At 41.3% G+C, this 15,196-nt stretch overlaps 1 pseudogene; it reads right to left on the bottom strand.

Annotated features, from left to right (window-relative positions):
• Window positions 1–8,510: 8,510 nt before the first annotated feature.
• Window positions 8,511–9,752, bottom strand: LOC146785620 (Golgi-associated PDZ and coiled-coil motif-containing protein pseudogene; annotated as a pseudogene).
• Window positions 9,753–15,196: the final 5,444 nt, after the last annotated feature.

The raw sequence follows: 15,196 nt of genomic DNA, 5'->3' as shown, positions 1-15,196 counted from the left end.
GCCAAGCTACCAATGGGGTGAGCAGGGGTTATCTTCAGCGTGTAACTCCCTTGCCCTGACTAGAGTGGTGGTTTCTGCCTGACTTATGCGCAAGCCCTAGCCAACCAGAAATCCAATTTCTAACACTTCTGTTTCATATCCTGTATATTTGTGAATTTCATTAAAGCAGTTGCCAAAAATAACAATGCCTGATATGGAGAGCCATGCTGGTTGCACCTGTGTGTCACCCTGGCCTAGATTTTATTTGCTATTTACAACAACCCTGAATTATTCAAGTCTATCACCTGTCGTAACTCGTTGTGAGTGCTCGCAAGATGGCCACTAACTGATAGAGCTCCCACTCTCTGGTCCAGATTTTCTATATTTTCTGATGACCTGAGTCCTTGTTGGCAATTTCTGATGCTTGCAGAGGGCAGCTGAAGGACAGGAGAGTAGGGCAGTATGTTTTTTCAATCTGCTTGTACTTACGCTAACCTAGCTGCTTGTCTCTGCCTTTAGGAACGTGACTGACTGTTGTTGGTGTTTTTCCCACCTTTTAATGGGCTGACTGGATTAGGAGCAAAAGCTCGAGTTTATGGAGGTCGCTCTTTCCTCAATTTTTTGCCCGGATTCAGTCACTATAAGAATGGCTAAGTCCGAAAATATGTTATTTATTTTCCCCCTTCTAGTCATTGTATTCAGAGCTTTTTAATTATTGAGGGACATATTATCAAGAAACGGCGTTAAAATTATCGCCGCTTTAGCGGCAGAAAACTACTGCTAAAGTGGCGATAATGGGCTTGAAAATATGCCCTTGAGAATTCCCATAGAAGCCCATGTTCTGGTGTCAACATGGGCATATTATCAAGCCCAGCGAGCACAAGTCAGTAGAAACAAAGAAACGTCACCAGCCGTCCGCCGCGCTGCTACGAACTACACTACCCAGGATGCCCAGCGCGTCACGCTTGACATCGCGAGAAGACACATAAAGCAGGAAGTTGAGTCCCGGGACACTGTCGGAAATTCTCAGCTTCGAGGTACTTTCATCTGCTACAGTTCCAGTTCTAGAAATCCTGGTCCGGTAAGGGTGCTTGCACCGCTGCTTGTTCTTGTCCTTCTGCCAACCTCCGTTGGTGAGCGGCTGCTCGTGCGGAGGCTGGCGTTCCTTGGTTTACCGCTCTACTTGCATTCCGGATTTGATCAGCCTGCATTTTCAGCCGGCGGGGGTGAGAGACGTTCACTGGGGGTCAGCGCTACTGGCGCTCCGGTTGTGATCGGCCTGCATTGTCGGCCGGCGGGGGTGCGCTACCACTATAAGTCCTGGGGGCGTCTCCCCTACAAAGAGTTTTTCTAGGTACTATGGTCCAGCCGAAGTCCGTGTAGGAGTCATTACACTGGATACAAACACTGCCAAGGTTGTCTGGATCACAGACGGTTACGCTACAAAGCAAAGTAACGATTGAGAGGATGAGCTAAGTGACTGAATGCATGTGGCTTGCTGTGTTATGTGACGTAACATATCCACAGTATTGTTAATGGTATTATCTCTGGCTCTATCTTTAACAGGGGTTGGCATGAGTGGTAGAGGTCTACGCTCTATCCCTGTGAGGAACGGTGGAGTCTAGAGAAGGGTAGGAGCTTGGCCAGAACTCCATGCCTGAGTATAAAGGGAGATACGAAAAGAAAGAGAGTGGGATTGTGCGTGCATGTTGATTGTTCTTTCTCTCGTTCCTGCAGAAATACCAAAAACAAGTCGCCCTCACAGAAGCCACCCCCTCTACTTTTGTTTCTATCACAAGCACTACATGGATGATTCTTTTTCTTTGCAGGTACAGGGGGTTCCGTACCTGGCTTGGCTTACAAACCTGGCTTTCGTATAACATGTGTTTATGAAGGTGATGTTTACCATTGTCTGTTCTATTTCTTCTCATATCAGATCTCCTTCCCCGCTGTTCCCTTCCTTTCCTTCCCCCACTTGATCCTTCCGATGACCTGTGCCATCACCGCTTGAAGGCTTGGTTAGATCAAGAGGTGGACCTCTCATTCATCAAACCGATCCTGAGGACTGGTCAGCATTACAGTATCATTCATCTTCCCATAGAGAAGTTCCAGACCAACTTATTAAAGCCAAAATAAATTTCAACAGAACTTCCATTAATAATGCTAGTAAAGCGCTCTTAAAAAAACACAAAGTACTATGGTGGCTCCAATGAAGCAGGCAACATGCTGGCCAACTATTTAAAGGTCAAAAAGCAGAGTTCTAAAATAGAGTAATCCATGACGCTTTAGGTAATCAATTATTTAAACATCAGTATGCCATGTTTTGCTGAATTTTACCGAAAAAGAAAGCCCTAGTTATACATCACATGTACGTTAGAATTGTGAGGGATGTCACACAATTTCTTTTTTTTCATTGGACAGGGTTTGATGTTTAATTATACAACCCCCATGTGTATCTTTTCAAGTCAATAAAAGCAGGCTGGTTTCCCACAGTGATGCTTGACAAGGGTTCAAACTAAAAAGTGAGGTGAGTCTAGGAGGTGGCTCACATAAACATCAACCTAGGAGCAGTTGGCAGGTACTCAACAATCACCTCACTGTGTCATCATCGGCAATTCGCAGACAAAAACGGAAACCAGCTCCCAAAAGAATATCAGTGCGAAAGAACAATGTGTCAGCTAAAGTGATACATGTGCAAGTCCAAATAGTATGTTCCGTAAGGATCCCAGTTAAGGCAGGAGGCCAATTATGGTACTCCCAAAAGGTTAAAATTGAGTTATGGAAACAAAAAACATCTGTCTTTAATTATTGTTGTGCTCGCACTCATTTAAAACAACAATGTCATGTTTAGCTGATTTTAACAGGAAGAACTGACATGCTTCTTTTGCCATTGATTTTGTGGCAGTTTCATCTGGGCATGGGGACCCAATTACACCTCTACGATGCACCGGACCTTGCAGGTTTAAAAAGGAGATGAAAGAAAAAATGCACCAAGTGAGATAGTCAAGACATATGTTTTGTTATGTGTGGCCCAGTACTATTGCCTCTCTTAGTGCTTGATATATGGTATATTTACCAGATAGTTGCCAAGTGGAGTCCTACCAGCAAACCACCATTTAAAATCACAGGGACCAAGTAAACTTGATGTCCCGGAAATAGATAAGTGGACATTATCCACCTGGACGTCATGCATAGTGGTCCACCCACTCTACTTTTTTCTTTCTTTTTCTTAACTATATTTTTTTATTGTTGGCTATGTCTATATTTTTAACTTGAAAACCTTAGCCAAGTCTCCCTTCCTTAGGAAATGTGTGCGTTGTTTTATATATTAAGAAAAAAGATCAGCAGTGCTATCGGCAAATTTCTCTACCATGATGGCATGGCTATCAATACCAGTCACCTATTAAGCATTTGACTAGTATTTATTTTCTACCCATTCCTAAGGCTTTTTAAAAATATTTGCGGCAGTTTACACTGAAGTTGACATAACCTTTACACACAAAAGATAACCATGGTAAATGTGCTTCCTTCTTTGTCACACGATAGCCAAGACCTTTTAATTTTATGAAAAATATAAACATCATGTCCTTAAATGTAGAGGATTTCAATCAGCCCTCTTCATTCATGGGTCTGTTCAACTGTCAATCACATTGTGCTTCTGTCTTCCACAGCATAAAACATGGGCTGTGGGTAAGAACATGTGAGCCTTTAGTTCAGTTATCTGTGAGTGTCAGAGAGAGAGAAATCCTGAACTGCCTCAAGCACATGTCAAAGTAACTCTTTTGACAAGAGTATGAAACGTAAATGTAACAATAGCTAAGAGGGTGTGGGTTGGGAATATCAAAGCCAAAATATCAATGGGTAACAATACAATGACTAGAATTTCCATTGACAAAATATTGAATGATAATTGTGTATAGATTTCTATACTTAAATCCACATATACCTACCTGTTTTTATGACCAGGTTATTTTTTTTTTGCATCAATTGTAAAACATTCAATTATAATTAACTAAAAATTCAATAAAAAATTATTTTGTTGGATCATGAAGTAGACATAAACCTAATGCATTGGCTACTGAATGAAAAGCTGTTTTCCAGGCACATTAGACATAAAAGTTAAGAATCAGAATCTAAAATAGTTTCTATTCGATTGTCTAGTATTTCTGATATACCTGCGTTACGAAATGTTTTGTAGGTTACTGGGATGGGTGGAGGAAACCGGGCTTTTATACTACAATTGTCAGGGCCCAATCTTAGTGCTGGCACGTGCCTCACAAATGACAACACCCATAAGCCATCACGGGGTACAATTTCAAGTAAGTTGGCGGAGGGCTGTGCCTTCTTCATTTAGTGTTTTACTGAGGGAATAATTTCCGAAATTCATTGGTGGGTTTCATACATGATGTGTTTATTCATATATATTTCCATGCATAGAATCAAAGACAGCCGACAAGTGTTTCGTCCGTTTGGCCCATCGACCGAGGGCTTTTTCAAGGCTGATTAGGTGCAAGGTACCATTGAATTATAGGATCAATAGAATCAGGTGAAGTGACAGAGAAAGTGTGAAGGGACAAGTTCAAGAAAAAGGAGAGACAATGAAGATGTGTTATAGTAAGGTAGTGATTAGATGAACGAAGGTCAAGGAAAAGGGAAAGTTAAGGAAAGTGACAATGGTGAAGGGTAGGAAATTGTGCAAAAAAATTGGGAAGGAAAAAAGATTTGAGAATAAAACTAAAAATACAACAACGAATTATTTAAATTTCATAGTTCCACATAATTTCCTGACCAAACCCTCTGGCTTGTATATCTGCCACAACTGCAATGCGTGCAAAATGGGGGCCAACAAACAAGTGGAATACAGGCATGACAGATATACCACTCTCAAAATCAAAGATTGGATCACCTGCACATTAACACATACAATTTACATATCTGCCCCTGCAACAAAATCTACATAGATAGTACAATCAGGGCACTTAAAACCAGGATTTTGGAACACTATCGCAAAATCAACAAGGAAGATGTGGGACCCCCGCTAACCGAACATTATCAGGAATTCCATCCTCACAAAAAGACCTTCAAATTCTGTGGTCTGAAAGTGGTTAAACTCTCCTCCCGAGGGGGCAACCGAGAACTAACCATGAGGCGGAAATAGAGTGAGTATATAATGTGCTTGAACACTATAACACAGGGACTCAACAAAGATGCAGAAGTGCACTATTGGCTGTATTAACTATTTAAAACTGTATCAATTGCTCTGTCAGGCATCACCCAAACATGTTATTGGGTCGACTGTATACTAGCTCTTATGTATCAGGGAGAAGCCATGGGCACGCATGCGCTGTATTTTGACTCGCTTTCTCGTTCTCTCTCTTTCCCATGAAGTGACCCTTATCTCACACATTGCACCCTTATGTGGGAACCGTTTCCTTTCTAATATTTCTGGTGCATGGGGCCTCACCCTTCTTCTATCTCCCACACACCACTTTAGATTCATCGGAACAATATGACTAATGGACCATGTGAAAATTCACATGATATGAGTATGACCTTATTTCCCTAATACTAGATGGAAACAATGTGATCCTATACATGACATTCCTGACTGCTGTACCTCTTCCATTGCAACTCCTTTATTTTAATCATTCTGCCCAAACACACCGGACTTATCTTATCACTGAAAAACACATTAATCTATATGTAACTTAGTTTGAGAATGGTGCCATACAAATTTTTACATAATCTGTTTCCATATAAATATATGATCAAGGAGGAAGTAACTCTTCCGTTGCCTCTGCGCTGAACAACACGCTATGTTCTGCCCATTCACAGTGGACTTATCGAATCTCTGAAAAACACATTAATCTTAATGTAATTTAGTTCGAGAATGGTGCCATAGAAATTTTAACATAATCTGTTTCCAAATAAATACACTATCATGGAGGAAGTAACTCTTCCGTTGCCTCCGCACACGACAGCACGCTATGTTAATTACATACTCTGACATCAGAACGTGAGTCAATTTATCCGACCACGGCCGGTCCCGGAACTCTTCTTGTTCTTGGGACCGCAGAGACAGCATCGTTTCATTAGGCAGGTAAGACCGACTCTCTTTCTTTGATGGTACCTACTTTGGAATGTCCGTGTTACGTTACCCCATGCCATAACTCACAGGCCTTCCCCTTTTCTGTAGCTCAGCACATATCGGCGAGTATAGGCAAGCACCCCTCGACACCTCTGTATGATTTCTGATACACTGTTCTATTGTTTGCTCTCATTAAGGGGCATATTATCAAGCCTGGCGATAAAATTATCGCCGCTTTAGCGGTAGAAAACTGCCACTAAAATGGCGATAATGGGCTTGATAATATGCTCTCTGGAATTCCAATTGAAGCCCATGTTAGACGTCCTTCACATTTAACTTGGGCTTCAATTGGAATTCCATAGAGCATATTATCAAGCCCATTATCGCCGTTTTAGCAGCAGTTTTCTGCCGCTAAAGCGGCGATAATGTTATCGCCTGGCTTGACAATAATATGCCCCATAGTAATTTGAACACCACCGTAATTGCAACCAATACGCAGCCCTTTTCGGCGTTTTAGGCACACCATCCTGCGCCACAACTGGGCTCTACCTGATACCGTTTTAATTATATCCCTGCCAACTTAGGGGCCGTTTTAGCTGTAGTTTTCTGCCGCTAAAGCGGCGATAATTTTATCGCCTGGCTTGATAATATGCCCCTTAGCTGGCAGCGTTTATGTGATTTATATCAGTTCCCCATCCCGTCCTTGCAGCTGAAGACAGACACAGCCGCCTGTCCGCGTGTAACTTTGACCTTTCTCTGCCTTCTCTGAGACTCATTACGTGATAACTCCTGTGGCTCTTCCCTCCCTGTACTCCCATTACTGACTCTACCAGTTACAACTCTCTGGTAAGCGCCAATAATTGGCAATATAATTCCAAACGTTTTTCACTACTGAACTAATTACCTATGACCTTGCTAAGCCCATGCATGTATACATCTCTTGCATTAGACCGTTCTCTCTCATTTATCAATTACATTATCAGCCTTTTTTGCAGTGATGTCATGCTTTATTGTGACCTGTATTGAACCTGTACAATAACTTAGGTGCCACAATTACGTGTTAAATTACGCATGAGCATGTCATACTTGTATATGTATATGACGCTTTCCTTATTTTGCTTTCTTTCCCACAACAATTATCACTATCATCCAGAATTGTAGTAATATTGTGACCTTCCAGCTCCAGTATCTGTTGCACAGTTCTCTTCATATATGTATGATTGCAGTGACTGAATTATTTTGATATCACGCTGACATGAAAAATGTGGAGTTAATACATTTAAATAATTCGCTGTTGTATTTTTTGTTTTATTCTTAAATCTTTTTTCCTTCCCAATTTTCTTTGTACAATTTCCTACCCTTCACCATTGTCACTTTCCTTATCTTTCCCTTTTCTTTGTCCTTCGTTCATCTAATCACTACCTTACTATAACACATCCTCATTGTCTCTCCTTTTTCTTGAACTTGTCCCTTCACACTTTCTCTGTCACTTCACCTGATTCTATTGATCCTATAATTCAATGTAACCTTGCACCTAATCAGCCTTGAAAAGCCCTCGGCCGATGGGTCAAACGGGCGAAACACGCGTCTGCTGTCTTTTGTTGAAAATTATTCTCCCCAGTAAAACACTAAATTAAGAAGGCACAGCCCTCCGCCAACTTACACAAAATGTTTTGTAGTTTTAACTCCAGGAAAGGACAATCAGAGCCTCCAGGGTTTGTTGGAGTGTGGTGCTAACAACACAGCTCATAATCAATTGTGACTAGTCTAGACAGATATTTTTTACAACAACAGCAAAGCAGCATAATGAGGGTCACTCTGTTTGTTTTGAGGCACAAACCTTCTCTTGATGCTCTGAATTGAGAACGCTTGTGATGGGAGAATTATTCCTCATGGCACAGTCCTGCTATCTTCTCTAATGATGCACATTGTAAAAATTGAAGGTGGGATTTAGGATTTTGCAGTCAGTGCTCTGTCCGTCGAGGGGGAGGATAACATTATGTCCACCACCCTCATGGATGACCATCTGTCAAATTTAGAGATGGCCACCGGTCCAGCAGTCTTTTCTGTACCTTGAAGGAACCACCGTCATGGAGATTCTCTTCAAGGTACTAACATTTTGATGGAAGTCATACAACTTTTAAGCTTTCTTTGTTTCCTTCCACAAGCTACATCTTTCAATGTACATTTATTTAAAAATGTGGTAATCACATATGCAACTTTTTAACAGCTATCATGAATGGGAGAAAGAGAAATGGATAGTTTAACTCATTTAGACTTGCTCTAAAAGAAACCCTGAGGTAACCACCTATTAGTCAACAGTATTACAGCTGTTGTTCGCTGCCAATAGTGTGCTACAGTCAATCCTTGAACATAAACTTTGGAATGGTATACTGATTATCCATGTCTTGTGTTTCATTAGTTCAGTCCTCCTATGCAGTTTTTATGACACTGAATTTGCATGTTTCTCTACTGAGTCTTCTGAAGCATTCTCACTTGTTGAACCAAGGTTCCCATTTTCATGGCCATCCTGAACTGGCTTTCTTTTAAACACCTGTAATGGTTTTGCATCCCCACTTCCATAATTCCTAACCGCACCAGTGCTTCCACTTTCTTCCGGTTCATCAAGGTACACCCAATAACGATGGCCACATTCATCTTCATATTCTACGTTTTCATCATCAGAGTCTATCTTCAGCGCAGCGTATACTACTTCAAACTCGATATACCCTCTCTGCTGTGAAAGAATGGTAACTGCTTCTTTGTGTTTGGCATCTCGTACGTTTATTCAATTTACGGATAATACGGCATCTACAACATGTAGCCCACAACATGATTCAGCAGGATGAATTTCTGAGATCAAAATTGGAATTCCATGCTCTTTGCCTCATGTAATTGCAAACCCTAATCCTTCATGGTCTTCTTTGACCAATAGGCCTTTTCTGATTGAGCCTACTCATTGGCTCTTCTTTAATAAGTCAGGATCATGTCCAAAGGGTACTGGCAGAGGTCTTTTCTGGTCATTGCGACATCGCCAGACGCTAATAACCATTTTGTGACAATATAGGTGTATTTTCCCTTATAAATGGTACCACAGTTTGTCATGAGCAGGTCCCTTTATATCATGCCCAAGTAAGTGAATCTGCTGCACTCTTCCTGCAAGCTCTTTGTCCAGGTACTTCGCTGTCAGTCTCGCTCCAAATACCTCAGCCTGCAAAACAGCAATATGCCAATGAAGGGCTTGAACCTACTTCCTTAGTAACTTCATCTCTGCTTCCAATTGAGCTTTTTTCACCTTTTCTTTTTAATTTGCTTTAAGTTCTTTTTCCAACTTTGCTTTGATTTTGCCCGAGTCCACACTGTGGCCAGTTTTGCAATGACGCTGGAGCAGAATGGCATAAATTTGCAGAAGCTGATCGTGTACCTCCTTATCCAGTACTACTTTCTCAGCCAGTAATTCTGTCAGGTCGGACTTCAGATCAAACAGCTGTGCCTCCAGCTTGTGGTTGATTTGGAAAATGGTCTGCGCCTTGTGGCAAAGCTGTGTGAAGCAGGAGCTAAGGCTGGTCATTTTCTGTCGACCCTCATATGTAAGGTCCCCCTGGTGAGAATCATTCTTGCGTAATAGCAGGTCTACATCCATGAAGCACACCCCGGGATCAGCCATACACTGAGATCCCGGCATAGCAGCGGTGAGTGGGGGAGCTATGGGCAGGGACATTTAAGATTTGGTCATATCTGCCACTCAGTCCTGCAACCCTACCGCTAATACACAAGCTTTGTTATCAGCTGCTGCTGCCTGCCACTTGCTTTGTTTTTAACAAACAAGCTTTCAAAGTGGTAGTTTGTTTATTAAAAAAGTTCAAAACTGATGAGTGCCACACCCAGGGAGTTTTTTCTCAGGGCGTGCGCGTCATTATTTGTTTTTATCTGTCCCTCACTGACAGGATTTATCTGGTGGTGATGGACAGAAAAAAGTACATTGCACAATTTTCTTTAAATAGGGTGGGCAGTGTATTGCTCTTCTTCTGATGGCCCCTACTCCATTGAGCCATTGAATGCAGCTTTCTATCCACAGAGCCTCTGTATACAGAAAAAGTACAGTGTGCCCATCTTGTGTGCCCAGGGCCGGCTTTAGGGCAGCTCGACTGGTGTGGCCGCACTGGGCGCTGACCTGTGGAGGGGGGCGCCAAACTCAGGAGGGGTGCTGTATTTAGCAATAACTTATTATTGGAGAGTTGAGGGACACTTTTGCCCAGTGGTAGTGAGAGAATCTGAGGAGGCGGTCATGGGGTGTGGGGGGACCAAGAATGATTGTCGCACAGGGCGCCACCAGCACTAAAGCCGCCCCGTGTGTGCCATACTCTGAATCACAACCAAAACCCTATATGGAAATAATTTTTCTTGCTAAGTTCCTTGCCATTTTAATAGTGAACAAACACAATGCATTGATAGTTCACAGCACCAGAAGTGGATGTAAACCACCTTTTTCTTATTACTGGCAACTTGTTACAATTTCCATATTTTTGCAGTGAAAATCACAAGCCGAAATAGCCTCGTCAAAAAATGAATCCCTCATTTTTCTCCACTTCAGTAGAGCTAAGATTGCTTTATGAGTGGCAGCTTCATAAATCTGGTTCACAATATAAAGCAAAAGCCTGGAGACAGAGCTTGCAGAATATGTTTATGCCAGTAATGACAGTCTGAAGGCCAAGAATTCAGAGCACACAAAATAACAAAAATCCACATTTACATTTCTTTAATCGTCCATGGTGGGTACTTACATATGGGAGCAATCTTGCAGAGTGGGATTGTCACCACAGGTGGATAGTGTTTCATACAAAATATTTACTGACTCACGACCCTTCTGAGTGGCGGTAAGAAAGGTCTCCTGTGGCCAAGGAAGTGTTACAGGGATATTTGCATTAGTGTATGTAAATGTTGCTGCCATATTTTCCTTTTGAGATGGTAATGGTGATAACAGCTAGCATTCACTATAACAAGGATTAGTGTACGTACGATCTAAAGTGATGAATATTTTTGGTAGATCGAGATGAAATATATTTTAAATTAGGAAAAATTTAAATGTGTTTAAATGTGTTTAATGAAAGAAATACATTCAAAAGTTATCTTTTTCTAATTAATGTGTAAGTGTTAACTTTTGATGGATAAAAAACTCAGCATCTTATATCTAAAAAAGCAAATTCACGGTCAAAGCTATTTTTTGGGGTGGACATTTGCAAAGATCATGACAAATTATCAACATTACAATAAGCATGTTTCATATGTCAAGCCTAATTGCACTATCCCATGAGTTGAAAACAGAAGAAGCATGCAAAATTGATTGAAAACATTGAAAAAACCTGTTTCAGAAAATATACCTGATTATTCATCATTAAGCTTTTTTAATTTTTAGAAAATGTTTCAGGATATTTAAAAAAACAAAAACATTGTACACATCAAAGCATGACAAGCAGCTGGGAATAGACAATAATGGCCTCATTCACAAAGTCAGGGTGAAAGGTCATAATTGTGAACCAGAATGTTTACTGTCGAAATGTATTCTCTTTCTAGCTTTCTGTGTGTTGATTAATTCAATGAATCTTCAATCATGTAACTGAAACTCTCACAGAATGAGCAGCTCAAGCCATTCTCCTTGACAGCTGGAGCTGCCTCACCAGCCTGTAAGAGGTCCCGAAGAAAGGGGGCAACCCATTAACCCAGGGACCTGGGTAAAGCAATAATTTAAAATACAAATGGTCCTTTTGGGGGAAGGGCAGCCCTTGACTTCCACTGCAATAGTTTTTTAAGGAACACTTCTTACAAGTGAATGTACTTATGCATTTCAAACGTATATTTGCTTTGGAACAAATCACTGTTTCAAAGGTCAAGTAGAATCAAATTACAACTTAAATTTAGGGACTCCTATTGGGTGACGGCACAGTGAAAAGTGACAATAAGTCAAAGAAACAATTCCCTTGGTAGCTTGGTAGGTATTAAGAAAACACTATCAGTAAGTTATTCCACTTTCATACACAACACACTATTGTCACCAGAGATTATTACTAGGTCTCCAAAGCCAAAATACTAATGTTTTATTTAATACATTTCTATAAAAAGATCATATAAAATACATAAGTTCAAAACAAATCAAATATAGCAGCATAAGTTTGCTTCCAATATGGAGAATTACATACATGTAATCATATAATCATATGCAAAATACATATAGGGAGAATATATTTAGAAATTCAAGTTTTGTCATTTATGCCACTAATTCGACAGTCATTCCATAGTCAAACAGTGAAAAGTGATGCAGTAAAAAAACACCCTATTGCTATATACAGTTCTATATACATGTGACTGACAGGGGTAGTAGGATGTTAATAATGACACTTGTACTGCGAGCGTCTTGATCCACAATCAAGTTAAAAACAATCCACATTTGAAAGTTGTCAATGTTTCGACATTTTGCTAAATGAATCAGAAAAGGGCTATCAACAGGAGAGAAGATTAAAGGAGATACCAGCTGGAGTGTGGCATTCGACCTGCCATCTTTAGGGCATGTCTGTTCTGGTGCTACAATAAAGCTTTAGTTTCATGCAACCAAAAGTGCCCTATTATTATAACCAGTATTGTGAGGCCTAAGTGGGATGGATATTGTGAGTAGCGCATTAGCCAATAAAGTTTTACAGACCACCGTATCAGGCTATAACAGCCGTTAGGGCAGAATCAGGACAGAATGTTCCAAATTGAGAAACACAAAGGCCTCTCAAAGCCCAAGGGGGGTTGAAAGCCCCCTCGGGCGTAGTAGCGTTTTTTTCACAGCTCTTGCTGTGAATGTTCTACTGCAAACATTGCACGCAGGGCGACACATTTTAGCTGTTGAACATTCACAGTAAAAGCTGTGAAAGGGGGCTGAAGTCAGCCTCAGGTTCCCCCCGACTTGGCTGAATAGCTTTTTATAGTTCAGCTAAGCCAGGGAGACCCAGAAGCTAAGCAGCATTCAACCCTCCCTTATACATAGGTGGCTGCACGGCAACGCCTGTGCCCTAGGGACTGCAAGCTCCCAGGGGCTTTTGCAGAAACTGAATGGGAATGCCATGCAGACCCCCTGAGTCTGGCAAACTACCACCTCCCCAGGGCTCACTTACATATGGAGTGGTGGCCTTATGGACCACCAGTCTTCCCGGGACCAGCATCTCTCTGAAGGAAGATTTTTAAGTAAAGAGGGTGGGGGCCACGTGGCCCCCTATCAGGCTATTTTCAGCCCCCGGGACACCTCCCTGGGGAAGCCCATTAAAGTAAAAGGAGGAGGGCTGTGCAGCCCCCTTCCTTGAGCCAATAATGGCCCTGGAGACCGCCAGCCCCCACGGCTGATTCCTACTATGTCCAACGGGTCCCACCACCATGACATAGCTGTTTGCTGTGGCTTGGAAGGAGCTTTCAGCAAGCAAGATCATTAAATATGGTCTCGCTATCTGGAAGAGGAGCATTTGCTTTAACACACAGGGAGCTGCATGTTTAGTAGCTTCCTGCGTGTCAAAGCAATGCCTGCTCTCGCAGGAGGAAGGAAGACAACAGGGACAGAAGGGGCATTCAGGCCCCCATAAAGTACCAGCAGAGATGTCCCGGGTGATGGGTGCCAGGGGGAAATATTAGCCAGAGGATGGGGGCCACGTGGCCCTTCTACCCTTTGACAATTACTTTTTTTGAAGCTCTGGGCCCAAGGGGATGGGGTCCCTGGGGTCAAAATTGGCCTGGGGAGGGAGCTGAGTGGGCCCTCCAAAAATTAAAAAAATACAAGAAGGCTGAGTCCTTAGGGAATGGGGTTGCTGGGGTTGAAATTGGCCTAGAGGGGGGCCATGCAGCCCCCCTCTCCCATTCCAATCCAAAAAAGTCTGACCCGGTGGAACGGGGTCGCCAGGGCTAAAATCGGCCCATGGAAGCAGGCCACGCAGCCCTCCCTACCCTAATGAAACCAATAAATATATTAAAAAAGAGATGACATGGCAAGTTGCTTGAGGCCTGCCCCTTTCACCACCACTCTGCAAATGCACATCCTGCAGCGTTACTTATTGGGGTATGAAGTCCCCTTGCCTCCTGAAGGGGCCAAAAATTAACTTTTTTAAAACACTCCCCACCCTTATCCCCTATAACCCAACATCCCGCCCATAAAACAAAAAAAATATTTCTCATATTATGTACATTTTAACTATTTATACAAACAACTTCAAAATATTTACTAAACACACAATAACGATATTTTCACATGTCGATATTATTACTAACGATATTACTTACATCGACATATAATAAAAAAAAAAATCGATATTTTGCACATCGATATTATCTATTTCGATATTTTGTACAGTAGATATTTTTGACTCGATATTTATGTCCCTCGATATTTAAAAGTCGATATATAGACTGCTCACCGTTTAAAACCATAGACATAGACAACATATTCATCAATGTAGTAAAGGGAGCTTCGAGTTTAAAAGAAATATATGTTTAAATACATTTTTCTGAAAAAAACTTTCGATTTGTTCCCTTTAAAATTACAAATACAGTACATATGACATATGGTATTGCTATTATACCTAAAAAGTTATTGTATAGCTGCCATAGCTTTGTGCAAACATGCAATTGTTGATAACACATGCTATAAAGTCCAGGTTTAAATACCTTGGCATGAGCCCTTAATATATTGGACAAATGTCACCAGCTATAATTCTTATACTCTTTAGTGTACACCGTTCTAGTACAACATATCCACTATTCAAAGAAGTGCAAAATACTTTTCTAGTGCAAAGTGCAATGTGCTCGTGTTAAAAACAAAATATAAATTATGACTAAAATATACTGCAACACCGTGAGAAATTACATATGGAACTTAAAACTATGCAGCACCATAGTCCAATGTTTACTGTATACAGGGATTAATTTGTCTTTTTACCCACTGATTTCTCAATTAAATTTCATTGTCTTTAATCTCAGCTACTGTCAACATTTTATCTAAATCTCATCAAATCAAATGCTAAAGGTAAGTGTACAAGTCTTCAGTTTGGTTGAGACCCCCGGGGTGTTTGGTATCGAGGTTTAGAATGTACTTAGTCTCCAACTGAC

The sequence above is a fragment of the Triturus cristatus genome, chromosome 11 (genome assembly GCF_964204655.1).
Source record: "Triturus cristatus chromosome 11, aTriCri1.1, whole genome shotgun sequence".
Taxonomy (NCBI): domain Eukaryota; kingdom Metazoa; phylum Chordata; class Amphibia; order Caudata; family Salamandridae; genus Triturus; species Triturus cristatus.
The sequence above is the reverse complement of the archived record's forward strand: the minus strand, read 5'-3'. Positions and strand labels throughout refer to the sequence as shown.